A 13,017-nucleotide genomic window follows, 5' to 3' on the forward strand; every position below is an offset into this window, starting at 1 on the left:
TGCTGCTGGTTTTGAGAATTAAATGAGATCATGCAAATAAAAGTTCGTGGCATATACTAGATTGTTACTACAACCCACTGTCTTTAACAAATGATGTTCTTGTGTGTAATTTTTTTTTTCATTACTGGGGATGGAACCCACGGGCATTCTACCTCCAACCTATGCCCCCAGCCCTACTTTTATTTTTTATTTTGAAACAGGGTTTCACTAAGTTGCAGAGTGCCTTACTAGGTAGCTGATGCTGGCTACGAACCTGCGATCCTCCTGTCTCAGCCTCCTAAGTACAGAGATTACCAGTGTGTGCCACCATGCCCAGCTTCTTGCATATAGTTTTAATGTTTCAAACAAACCAATCCTAAGAGGCTGAGGAGCTTTATAAGCCTCTCAGAGTTCTCGTGAAGAAACCTTTCAGGAGTTCTGTGAAAGAATATCGAGAACATATGGAGTAGATTTCCAAACTGGACACACTCTGGCCTCAGAATTAAGATGAAAATTATTGAATTTTACCCACCCTGGAAAGTTTGACAGGAGTTCAGCACATTTGACCCTTCACAAGCCTGGCTGAGTTTGCCAATGCTAAGGAGCCAGGAAATACTAGATGAAGAAATATATCTACCTCCAAGTTTTCAAAATCCATCTGATTGAAAGTTCAGGGTCTCACACACAGTCATCTATTGTGAGATTGGCCATAGACACTTCTTAATACAGTGATCGTTTTTCCCTCTCCATCTCCATTTCTGGTGGCACTTTTTAGAGATTAAATCACTAGCTGGAGCAAAGCATTTCCTTCAGTATTACTCTTCAGCTCATTCTCAAAATTATGCTGAAGTTGGATGAGGTTCAATTGCTTCTGAGAGATGGTTGTTTGACTTTTGGATTCCATTCACATGACTTTCCCCTTCATAGCTCCAGATGATCATTAATAATGAATGCTGTCAAGAGTATGTTATGTGAAAACTAATATTAAAAGGCTGAAGTCCTAAGGCAGGACCTATTAGACTGTAGTAAGATATCAAAGTTATAAGGAAACCTATTGCCTCTCTGAATTACGTTCCCTGGTCTTTTCCTCAATCTTTCTGCTAAGACTTCTCATTTTAATGCACTTATATCGTAGAATTACTGATTTAGAAAAGGTTAGAGCTGAGAGTTAATTAGTCCAAGTCTTCTAACTCTACTGGTAAGATAACTGAGGAAAAGGAGATTTTTAAAAACAAACACACATTACCCGGGCGTGGTGGCGCACGCTTGTAATCCCCGCTCTTGGGAGGCTGAGACAGGATGATGGTGCAGGTTCGAAGCCAGCCTCAGCTGGTTTAAGAGACCCTGTCTCCAAATAAAAATATAGAATAGGTCTAGGATTATAGCCTGGAGGTAGAAGGCCCCTGGGTTCCATTCCCAGTACCACCAAAACAAAACAAAACAAAACAAAAACAAACAAACAAAAAACACTGCATGCAAGATAAGCAGACTGCGCTAATATCTGAAAGGATACTTGAGCTCAGGCAAAATTAAAGATTGAGAAACTGAGTTTCTCCTAAGTCCACTGAAAGTTGTGTAGTTAGGGGAAAGTGTGAGCTAGGGAAACACATTTTTTATATTGACTAGTTTTACTAGTTCCATGATAGTTAACTTTCACAAAGCTTCAGTCTGTAATAAATGATAACAGGATGATAGTGTAATGTTTTAGGTATTGTAGTAAATAGGCAAATAATAGGCAAACCTAACAGTATAACTTCAATAAATGATCATTACTAACACTCATGATAGCAGATATATTGTAAATCTGAATCACTCTGATATACAAAACTCTGTTTTTTTGAAAGACTGACAATGATAATTCGAAATAATCTTCTATTACTCCAGAATCATAGACCAACCAAAGAGAGTTTGCATGAATACATGAATAACATGAACAAAGATCTTTTTTTTTTTTTTTTTTTGCTGAGTGTAGCAAGGTGAGTTTGGGTAACAGCAAACAGTCCAGGGTATGAAGTGACAGAATATAGTTGTGAACATTGTAAGTTCTAGTGCTAGAGGAGCTTGGCTTACATTTGGGGCAGCTACTTCCTGTCTGTGTAACTTTGAACAAATCATCGAATCACCCAAGTCTTCAGTTTCCACGTCTGTAAACTGGTGTTAATAGTACTTTTTCTTCAGGATGATGGGAAGTGACTCGTGTGAAGTTGTTATGGGTAGATGCAGAATGTCCCCTGAAGGTTTCTTGTACTGATGTTCAGACCTGATGTAACTGAGTCATGAAAGTTGTGATTTCATTAGTGAATAAAGCTATTGTAATAGATTTACTGGGGGGCAACCTAAGCAGGTGGGGTATGGCTGTTGAAGTTGAGTCCCTTGGGATGTGGCCTTAGGAGTTATGCTTTTCTTCTTTGAATTAGTTTGCTTGCTGGTTCTGTTTCTAGCTTTTCTGATGTGAGAGCATAGTCCTTGCTCTCTGCCGCTATCTTTTCCGCGGCCATGCCCTGAGCTCTACAGACCCAGCCTCACATGGGCGGAACCTCAAGATCTCCAAAGACTGTGAGCAAATAAATAAATCTTCCTTCCTCTAAGTTGTGTGGTCGAGCATTTTGGATTACAGCAGTGAACATGTTGACCAAAACAGAAATGCTTAGCCTGATGCTGAGCACTTACTAAAAATTCTCTCTCTCTCTTCTCTCTCTCTCTCTCTCTCTCTCTCTCTCTCTCTCTCTTTCTTTCTTTCTTTCTTTCTTTCGTTCTCTCTCTCTCTCTCTCTCACACACACACACACATACACACACACACAAACATGCACACACACACACACCACAAAATTATTGTGATGTACACAAAACAAAATTTATGATATTAACCTTTTTTGTATGTAGTACTGGAGTTGAACCTGGGGGCGCTCTTCCACTAAACTACATCCTCAGCACTTCTCATTTTTTGTTTTGAGACAGGATCTCACTAAACTGCCAAGGCTGGCTTCCAAACCTCCCATCCTCCTGCTTCAGTCTCCTGAGTTGCTGATCTTGAGTATTTAAGTGCACAGTTTGGTGGTATTAAGTGCACTTACACGGTATCACTCCCATCTGTCTCCAGAATACCTTTCATCTTGCTGAACTAAAACTCTGTACCCATTAAACAACAACCCTTCATTTCTATTCCCCTTCAGCCCTGGAAGCCAGAATTCCACTTTCTGTCTCTCTGAATTTGACTATTCTCTCTGCTGCCTATGAGTAGAATCGAATGGTATTTGTCTTTTGGGGACTGGGTTTATTTTACTTACCATAATGTCCTTAAAGTTCACCTATGATAGCAAGTGTCAGAATTCCCTTTCCTTTTTAGGCTGAGTAATATTCCACTATGTGTTTATACATTTTGTTTATCCATTTGTTTTATTTATTTATTTATTTTTATTTATTTATGTGTGTGTGTGTGTGTGTGTGTGTGTGTGTGTGTGTGTATGTGTGTGTTATACTGGGGATGAAACCCAGGGACATTCTACCCCAGGGCTACACCCCCTGCCCTTTCTATTTTTATTTGCACATTTACTTGGTGCTAGGGATGGAACCCAGGGGCATCCTACCTCCAAGCTATAACCCCAGCCCTAGTTTTTATTTTTTATTTTGAAATGGGGTCTCATTAAGTTGCAGAGGGCCTCACTGAGTAGCTGAGGCTGGCTGTGAACCCACAATCCTCCTGTCTCAGCCTCCCAAATGCTGAAATTACAAGCGTATGCTACCACACCCAGCTATCCATTTATTTTAGATTGTTTCTAGCCCTTGGCATGAATATGGTAGTACAGATAACTCTTTTAAAACCTGATTTCAATTATTTTGGGTGCATACTCAGCGGTGAAATCGCTGAATCATTTGATAGTTTGATTTTTAATTGTTCTGAGGAACATACTGTCTTTCTTGGTGGTGATACTATTTCACATTCTCACCCAAGGTGAACAAGAGTTTCAATTTTTGGTCAACACTTAACACTTTCTGGTTTCTTTTTTTAATTTTAGTAGTGAGATGGGTACACACACACACACACAGACACAGACACACTTTTGGTGTGTGTGATTGTTTCTGTGGACTCTCTGGTCAAGGTTCCCACTGTCCACCATGCTGGGATTGATAAGTCCTAGGGTAGTGTGTATGTCAGGATTTGATACTGGGATGGGGGAAAAAGTAAAGAATGAGGAATACGGGATTGAAGTGTACTCACAAAGAAGGAAATAAGTAAACTTCTGGCCACACTACCTCAAGGTAAATATACCTCCACAAATTAACTTAATTAAAAAATGTCTGGGTAGGGGTTGGAAGGTAGATAAAGGAAAACTGGATTCGAGTAATGCCTGCTGTATCTGCGTATTGAAATATCCTCCATTGTATCCGTATTGAAATGAACTCCATTAATATGTACAAATAATGCATGCTAACCAAAAATAATATAAATACACACACACACACACACACACACACACACACAAAGATTTTTGGTTGTTGTAGATTCTGGAACTTTTGTTTTCAGGGATGTGTCTGAGTCCCACCCCACTATGAGGATCTGAGATACTGGCAAAGGCAGAGAGGTTCCTTTGTAGGTTGCCAGGAATCCCAGCTAGAGGTGGCCAACACAAGGAGCCTGTTCTCTGGAAGTCCATGGTTTCTGGGACTGGGCCTAATGGCACCCTTGAATCTTACCTATTTTCTAGGCAGGGGAAACAAGCAAATCTCCAGAAGGTCGTTGTTAGCAATGCCGGGAATCCTCAAATTAAGAGGTAAAACTGTTAGATAAAAAAGACCAGCCTTCATGTTCTCCTGGACAAGTCTGGACCAAGAGATCTTATTTACTGTACATTAAAAAATATGCTATCATGCTGGACATGAACTACTGAGAGTGTGCAACATAGTTGTCTTCTCTACCAGTGCCCTCTGTGAATTAGATCCGTGCAGAAGCCGAGGTCTTGGGAGTGCTGCAGCACAGGGTGTGCCAGGCTGGCCTTTCCTTTGACCTGCCGTGACCACTCCCAAGTCCACACAAGCTTCAGGGAGCCTCTGGGGACCAGACTGAAGAGCCATAGGCAAGACTGGGAGCATCAGTCCCTCAGTCAGATTGGATTGATATGCATCTGATTTCGAAATTGTCTGTGGCTTTAGTTTATTTTGTGGGAGGGAAGGAACTGTGTTATATTTTCTTAAAACTTTGCTTCTCACATTTGATATTCAGAGAATAATAAAATTTGTTTGTACACATTCCAGACAACATGAAATCCAGCCCAGGAACTCTGTGATTTCTACCTGTCAGACTCTGATCAAGCCTCTGATACTGTCTATTAAATGTGTATTGCTAAATACTTGTCTTTCAGATATGAACATACGCATATACACACATCAATGCCCAGTGGGATATAACTATATTAACATGTGCAACATATTAATATATATCATATAACAAATAGAATATGTCACATTATATATTATTGCTCTAAGAAATGAAAAACACACACATATATAGAGAGAGGACCATTATATGTATGTATATAGCTATTGTGTATAACCACATTTACAATATAGATATGCAATGTATATCCACAATAAAATGGGATATAGTGAAGGGGAATTGCTGGCCTGGTCCCAGATTTCTTGGGTTTGCAGTCCAGTTCTGTATGTTTGCCACTAGCCATTTGAGATGTGATAGTGCCAATGGCAAACTCCATTTTATTTTATTTTTAATTTTTTTTCATTGGTGCATTATAGTCGTACATCTCAATGGGGCACAAGATGGTAGAGGCATACATGCACACATCACTCACTTAGCCCTTTCCCAATTCCCACCCCAATCCCTCCATTTTTAATTTTATTTAATTTTAACTCCTTTAAAGTAGCTGCCTATGACTAGTGATGCTCATTAAGGACCGAGGGGCAAGCATGGCACATCAAGGGAGCTTTCTGCTTTGTGGTATATAGGATAGGAAAGACTTGCACAACCCTTCATGCTCATGAGCCCTAGCAGCTTCCTGGATGGTGCAAGAGAAAGCAAGGAAGTCCTCAGTAGAGTTCATCTTTGAGGATGAGGGAGGGAGCTGGATGGGACCTAAAGCATTGGCCTTCCCCGTGCAGGGGAGCCTGATTTCATGGGAGGGAAGAGGAGCCATGATGGTTTGGCTCCTGTTCAGTGTGTAGGCTGGCAGCGGGACGTTGAGTGGGTTTCCAGCTGATGGATTCCATTTTCTCTACAGGATAGGAATTGAGGTCATCTTCTGCTAGGGAGGGGAAGAACAGGAAGTCAGAGATTTCAAGAGAGTCGAGAAGATTGAAAACAGCCCTATGGAGAAGATAGGAAGCTGACTAGGGAAAATGTGTAAGACCTGCTGAGCAGTTCTTAGTTTTTAGATGAGAAAACTGAGATGGGGAGAGGTTTGGCAAGTTGCTGGATCCCTCTCTCAGGTCCAGAGAACAATCCAGCCTTGGAGCTTTCTGGTTCCATAGCTCCGGGTCCACAAGTCCACCATGCCTGCTTCTTATACCTTTCAGTGCTTCTTAATCCTTTCTGTTTCCAACTCTTACCACACTTTCTGGAAAGGCTTTGTTTCCATACATTCCTGGAGTGCAGAATCTGTCGTCTAATTCACCCTTGTGTTCCCGCAGTGTCTAGTGTGATTCCATGCGCACAGAGGAGGCTTGGTAAATATTTGTCAAGTGAGTGAATGGGTGAACACAGAAAGAAAAAAATGTATGAGGCAGAGGAACAGCCCCTTCCTCTTATCCTTCCTCACTCATATGCTTGGCTGGCTCTATTTTCTTTTTTCACATGTCTGGATTAGGTCTCGCTGGAACCTCTACTTATTATAAAGATAATTTAAAGGAAATAATCTAAAAGTCCAGTGAAATGATACAGCGAGATCGCTGGAAGAAGGGATGCTAAGTTTGAGTATTTTTTTTCTTCTTCAATATTTTTTTCTTATTGTTTTGAGTCCAGATGTGGCCTACAAGCTAACGTTTGGGAAGTTCCCTTTTCACCAGTATAACTGACATCTCAGAGTTCATGCCCTTATCATTCATTCTCAAAGAAATAAACAAACATTGGGATTGGCCAGAGGCCTGACCTTGTGGATGGCTAAAGCCCCCTGGAGTTAAACTCTAACTAGGATTTTCCCCCTGGGACTCGAGTTCTATCTATCATTTTGTGCTATATTTACCAATGATGTTACACTTTATCTTTATCTTAGCAAATATTTAGTTTGTTGGGAGAAAATATGTCATGGGTACATTACTCACCCGTTTCGTTTCCATATTTCCCAAAGGCTCCTGCAAGTGGCACAAACCAACTTCTGGGGTCCTATTAGGCAGCTAAACCAAGGCCAAGTGCCAAGTTTCAGTGAATCCAAAGGGGAAGGGATGTGAGTAGTTCAGAGTCTAAAACACTAGTAGGAGAAATGCTTTGATGTGGCTAGTTGATCAGCCATCTACTTCTCTTGTGTGTTGGCTTTACCTAGCAGTGAAATCAAAGGGCTTGAGAAAGTAGCATCTGAGAATAGAGAATATGCACCCTGCCTGCTGAAAACATGGGGAGTTCATCTTTTGTTTTTTTTAATTTCTTTACCCTCTGTTCAATTAAATTTATAGCTGACAATGGAGCCATCAAGGGATCCAATGAGATTTTCACATCCTCATTCGTGACATATTTTTGTGCTAATGTCTGAGCTTCTGAACTGAAATCCGTTGAGAAAATAAAACACGTCTTGCATTGATGGTTTTGAGGCTACCGTAACATATAGCATTCGAGAAAAATGAAATAGGCTATAAGCACCCTTAAAAACCCATTACTTTGTATTGCAAGCTGAAATCTGACCAGAGAAGCAGTTCTCTTAATTTCCCAAGTGACCCCATAAAGGGTTTGAGCTAACTCTAATTCCAAAATCCAAAGAAAATAAATTTTATCCAGATGTTGGGCTTGGAGAATTACAAGCAAATCTGAGTATTTGTTTTTAGAAAAATCTTACTACTGTATATGATTTAACAGCAAAGGTTCTCCATGGTTCTTCATTCTGATCACTGCTTCCTGTGTTCAGCCCCTGAACGCTACTTTCCCACTTCTGAATCTCCAGCATTTCTGTTTGTTGACAATGCGCATGATTAAAATGATATTTTCATATTTCAGTGTAGTTGGAGCTCCTTAAAGCAGAGGGTTGTAAGTGCAAAAAATAAAAAATAAAAAAAAGAGAGAGAGATATGCAGTTCCCTAATGGCTTATTACCATCACATTTGCAATTCAGATCAGCTCTAAATTGACTGAAATTTTTAAACACATAGCAGGCAGTTTAAACTAATGATTGTCTGGAGGTTCACCACTGACATGAACTAAGCTTCTGTTCAAAACAAATTGCAAATAATTCCTCCCTTAGAGTCAAAATGTCACTTTTAAAACTCCGTGTTATTGCTAGATTTTTGTCAGCTACATACAAAAAAAATATGCTTTTTAGTATATGTGTTCTACCTTTGAAAGGACTGAGTGACCCCGTTTTCCTATTAAAAGGAATCACACAACACACATGGATATATATGGATCTCCATCAGTCTCACTAGGACCGCTCCCCTCCCCCCTCTTCCCCTTCAAAAATCCTAATTGTAAAGTAAAACACCCTAGGGGCAGTGGCAGACCCAAGTTGCCTAGCAACCCTCAGCAGGTGGCAGGGTCTCAGCCACAGCTGTCCTGATTCCTTCCTAAGAACCTTCTTATTACTGTTTGTGTTAATCTTTAACCAGGCTTTTAAACCATAGTCTTTCTCCCGGGTCTCTTGTTGTTAGATTGCAGGGGCCTACTCAAATGTTGTCCCAGAGGTAATGGTATTAAGGTGGCTATTGAATGTTTGAAGAGTGATAAGCATTGAAAGGGATTAGAATTTCATGTTCCAACTAACCTTATTTTACATTCTTAAAAAAATATCATGAAAATTGTACCCCACCAGAAACGACGGTTGGTGTTGATACAGCTCAAAACCTGCTTTTTGCTCTCAGCTTGTAAACTCCATGCCACCTCCTTCACATAATTTTTCCTTTTTTAAAGACTTACATTCTTCTACAAAGACCACTTAAGGAATTCATTTAGGATTTGTAGCTAGGCTTCCACTGATTTCAGCCTCGACTTAATTATGGGCGAGCCAGGTAGAGATGGATAGAAAGACAGATGTAATCTGTGCCTGCTTACAAAAAGTGTTTTTGCTTACACCAGGAGGGTCTCTGTGGTTAGACTTGAAATTGATAAATTTTTCAAGGATAAGAAGTGTTATGTGATAAAAAAAAAAAGAGGAAAAGAAGGAAAAAGAAAAAAGAGTCATGCTTGTGTGTGTGTGTGTGTGTGTGTGTGTGTGTGTGTGTGTGTATGTGGATTGAACCAGGAGCATTCTGTTTTCAAGATACACCCCAGCCCTATTGAAACAGGGTTGTCTCCTCTTACTGGGATCTTGTCCAGTGGACTTGGATGAATGAAATCCAAAGACTAGCAAAAGTTTTAGAAAAATGAAGTTTAAGTCAGGGAAATATAGAAGACAAATTAGCCCCCTCCTTACAAGGAGGGAGTGACTCCCCAAAAGAGAGTGACCTCCAAGCTCTTGGGAAGTGGTCTTTTAAATCTTCCAGAGGTTTTCCATCTCTTTTATGATTGGTCAGAATTGAGTTTCAGGAAACCAATGACTTTTGATCCTTAATTTGGATGATTATCTTGTGGGTTGTTGTTGATTTCCTGGCACCCACCAGTGTTTCTTCTTCCTGTTTACCTCCCCCACCTCACAGAAGGCAACACAGATGGCCTGGACTTCTCATTTTTATTTTTATTTTTTGCGGTACTGGGGATAGAACCCAGGGGCATTCTACTCCCGGTCCTATTTTTTATTCTTTATTTTAAAACAGGGTCTCACTAAGTTGCAACACACCTTACTAAGTAGCTGAGGCTACTCAATCTTCTGGTCTCAGCCTCCCTAGTACTGAGGTTATAAGAGTCCATGACCAGGCCTGGCAGATGACTTTTTAAATTCTTACTTTCTCCAGATCCTCTGCCCTGCCTCACTGTTTTATTTATTTTTAAATTTTGATAGAGGGATTGCTAAATTGCGGAGGCAGCCCTCAAGTCTGCGATCTTCCTCTCTCAGACTCCCCAAGTCCTGAGTGTAAGGTTGGGGCAGGGCCGGAAGCTAGGAGGCGGAGCCCTGCGATTCCGGGGACCAGGCCTCCCCGCCCCGGAAGAGAGAGTTCAGAGAGGACCCGGAGAGGGAGGGAGGCATTCCCCCGCCTGCCACCGGCCCCCGCGGCTACGCGGGGGCTGGAGGCCGCTCTCCCACGAATAAAGCCTCTCATAACTTATTATGGATCTCTCCGCGTGTTTCTATGCTAATGGGGCACACCGCATTTCTACAATCTTACACTGAGATTAGAGTCATGTAACACCACACCTGGCTGTGTTTACTTTTAGTGTGGAGACTTCTCTCTGTTGTGAAGTTTGTATACATTTTAGAGACTGCCTGTGATGCCTGTTAACCAATGGGGTACGCTTTAAGACATTAGAAAATGAGGCAGACGGGCGTGGTGGCGCACGCTTGTAATCCCAGCATTCGGGAGGCTGAGACCGGAGGATCGCAGTTCGCGGACAGCCTCAGCTACTTAGTGAGGCCCTCTGCAACTCAGTGAGACCCTGTTTCAAAATAAAGAATAAAAAATAGGGCAGGGGGTGTAGCTCGGAGGTCGAATGCCCCTGGGTTCCATCCTCAAACCCACAAAAAAAAGAAAAAAAAAGAAAATGAGGCAATTTCTGTATTTTCACCAGGAAGCAAAGCAAAGCGAGGAAGGCAGCTGCCCAGAGGTCCTTTCACTCAGTCTCTTTCTCTCAGTAGATAGAATAAAAAAAAAATATAACCTTCACAAATCATTCACTTTCTAACCTCCATTCTACGTCATTTAAAAGGAGTTTAGGCCTTTCCCATCATAACATTCGGTTAGAGACCTGGCCCTATTATGCAACATAATATGTGCTTAATAATACCGATTAACTGGCTTGGAAATTGGAGAAAGGTCAGAGAATATGAAGGAGATAACATTTTCACATGCTCCGAATCCTACTGAAGTTAATCTACGTAGATAGAATCTCCACGTTTTGCTTTAAAAATACACACAAAAGATTCATGTTAGACTCCAGATTTCTGAATTTTATTAATCTTCTCCTTTTTGTTTAAGAATATAGAAAAAAAATTTTTTTTTTTTTTTTTGGATTTTCAGTAAAACCCCAAAGGCATGCCCTCCTCCAGTAGGAGAGAATGAGGAAAGTCTACTTTCTGAGTTAGAATGCATAAGCCCTGGTTCATTTTTATTCTCTGGTCCCACCAAACATCTTGCAACGAGGAAACATATAGTGTGTTTCTGCTGAGGAAGCAAAAACAGGGAGCTTGCTATTCAGTTCTGAGACTGCCCTGTTTTGATGCCCTAAGTGTCCTGGAATTTGATCAATCTCTACCAGGGTGGGAAAGCATTTGCGTGCCTACTCACATTAGTTTCGCTATTGGAAGATTCTTTTTTCTTTCCAAAATACCTTGGCCATAGAAATTAGAAATGATAAATCCTTTCTATAATTTTGATTTGTTTCTTATCTAAGATCCAACCTCTGTCTTTTATCTTTCTCCTGATCTAAGTATTGCATTACATGAATGATTGCCCAAGTGAGTCAATTAAATTCTGAATACAGCTGGTGTTGATTACATTTTTTTTTTTTTTGCTAATAAAAATAGCTTTGTAAAATCTTCAAGGCAACTTATGAAAATCAGCTCCTTGAGGTATCTGAAAATTCAGGGGAAAAAGAACCTACCAGTAAAATGTTGATCAACTTTATCCTATCAATCAAAACTTGGTTTTTCTGCTAATAATTTGTCAAATGTTAGCAGAGGAGGGCTCTAGGTGTTAGAAATAAATTTCCATGTCATTGCAAGGAAAGACACATGTTTCACTGGATCATGATATCCCAGTGCTTGGGAGGCTGAGACAGGAGGTTCGAAGGTTCAAGGACAGCCTCAGCAACTTATTGAAGCCCTTCACAAATTAGTGTTTCAAAATAAAGAATAAAAAAAGAACTCAGAAATCAAATGCCCCTGGATTCAATCTCCAGTACCACACATGCAAGGGGGAAAAAAAAAAAAAAAAAAAAAAAAAAAAAGACATGTTTGATAGTTGCTCAGCCGGGCAATTTTACTTTTTGTAAAAGGAGTATCCTTCCACCAGTATAGTCAGGTGTGCAAGAACTTTGAACCAGAAGTGCTGGGTCTTTTATTCTTATGGAGAAGCTTCCGTGTTATACTCCTATTGGTGGGAGTGAACGTCACAATCTTTACACCATTGGCTAGGGGTCATGTTGAGAGAGGGCTTGACACTTGTAAAGCAATTTCCAAGAAGTGCTAACTTTATAAAAGAACAGGGATACAAAATGGTGGCTTTACAAAATGGAGCTTAAATTGACCTTTGATAGAAAGGATCTAATTATATTCTTACACAGGTTAGAATTGAGCAATGGAGACACTGTGTTTGGGCCCTGAATTCTAGAGCTAACTATATGGAATCTGGGTGAGGACTTGGTCTCTTGGTGGCAGGCACATTGATCCCACACCTGTGACCAACAGACCATGTTCCTCCTCGACTCAGGGCAGGCAGCTTCCTGCCCCTCGTGCCCGACTCTTCCTATTTCAGTACCTCTGCCTTCTCCATTGTGCTGGGATCTCTAGCTTCAAAACCATCAACTACACAGCAGGACTACTGCCCAAGTACTTAGCCATATATCTGCTTAGGATGACCTAGTATGGACGTCTGGTTTCCATTGTGGCTCATGACTTTAGAGGTATGAAATACATATTTTAGATGTTAACTTACAGTACCATAAATTCCTTTTGTATCCTATACTTTCTTTTCTTTTGAGTTCAGGTATAAGTTAAGGACTATATATTTCATTCTTCTTCGGTAGGAGTTTACATGAAGTGAGGAAGGTTCTGATTTCTAGATTTGCCTACCC

The sequence above is a fragment of the Muscardinus avellanarius genome, assembly GCF_963383645.1.
Source record: "Muscardinus avellanarius genome assembly, chromosome: 14".
NCBI classification, from domain to species: Eukaryota; Metazoa; Chordata; class Mammalia; order Rodentia; family Gliridae; genus Muscardinus; species Muscardinus avellanarius.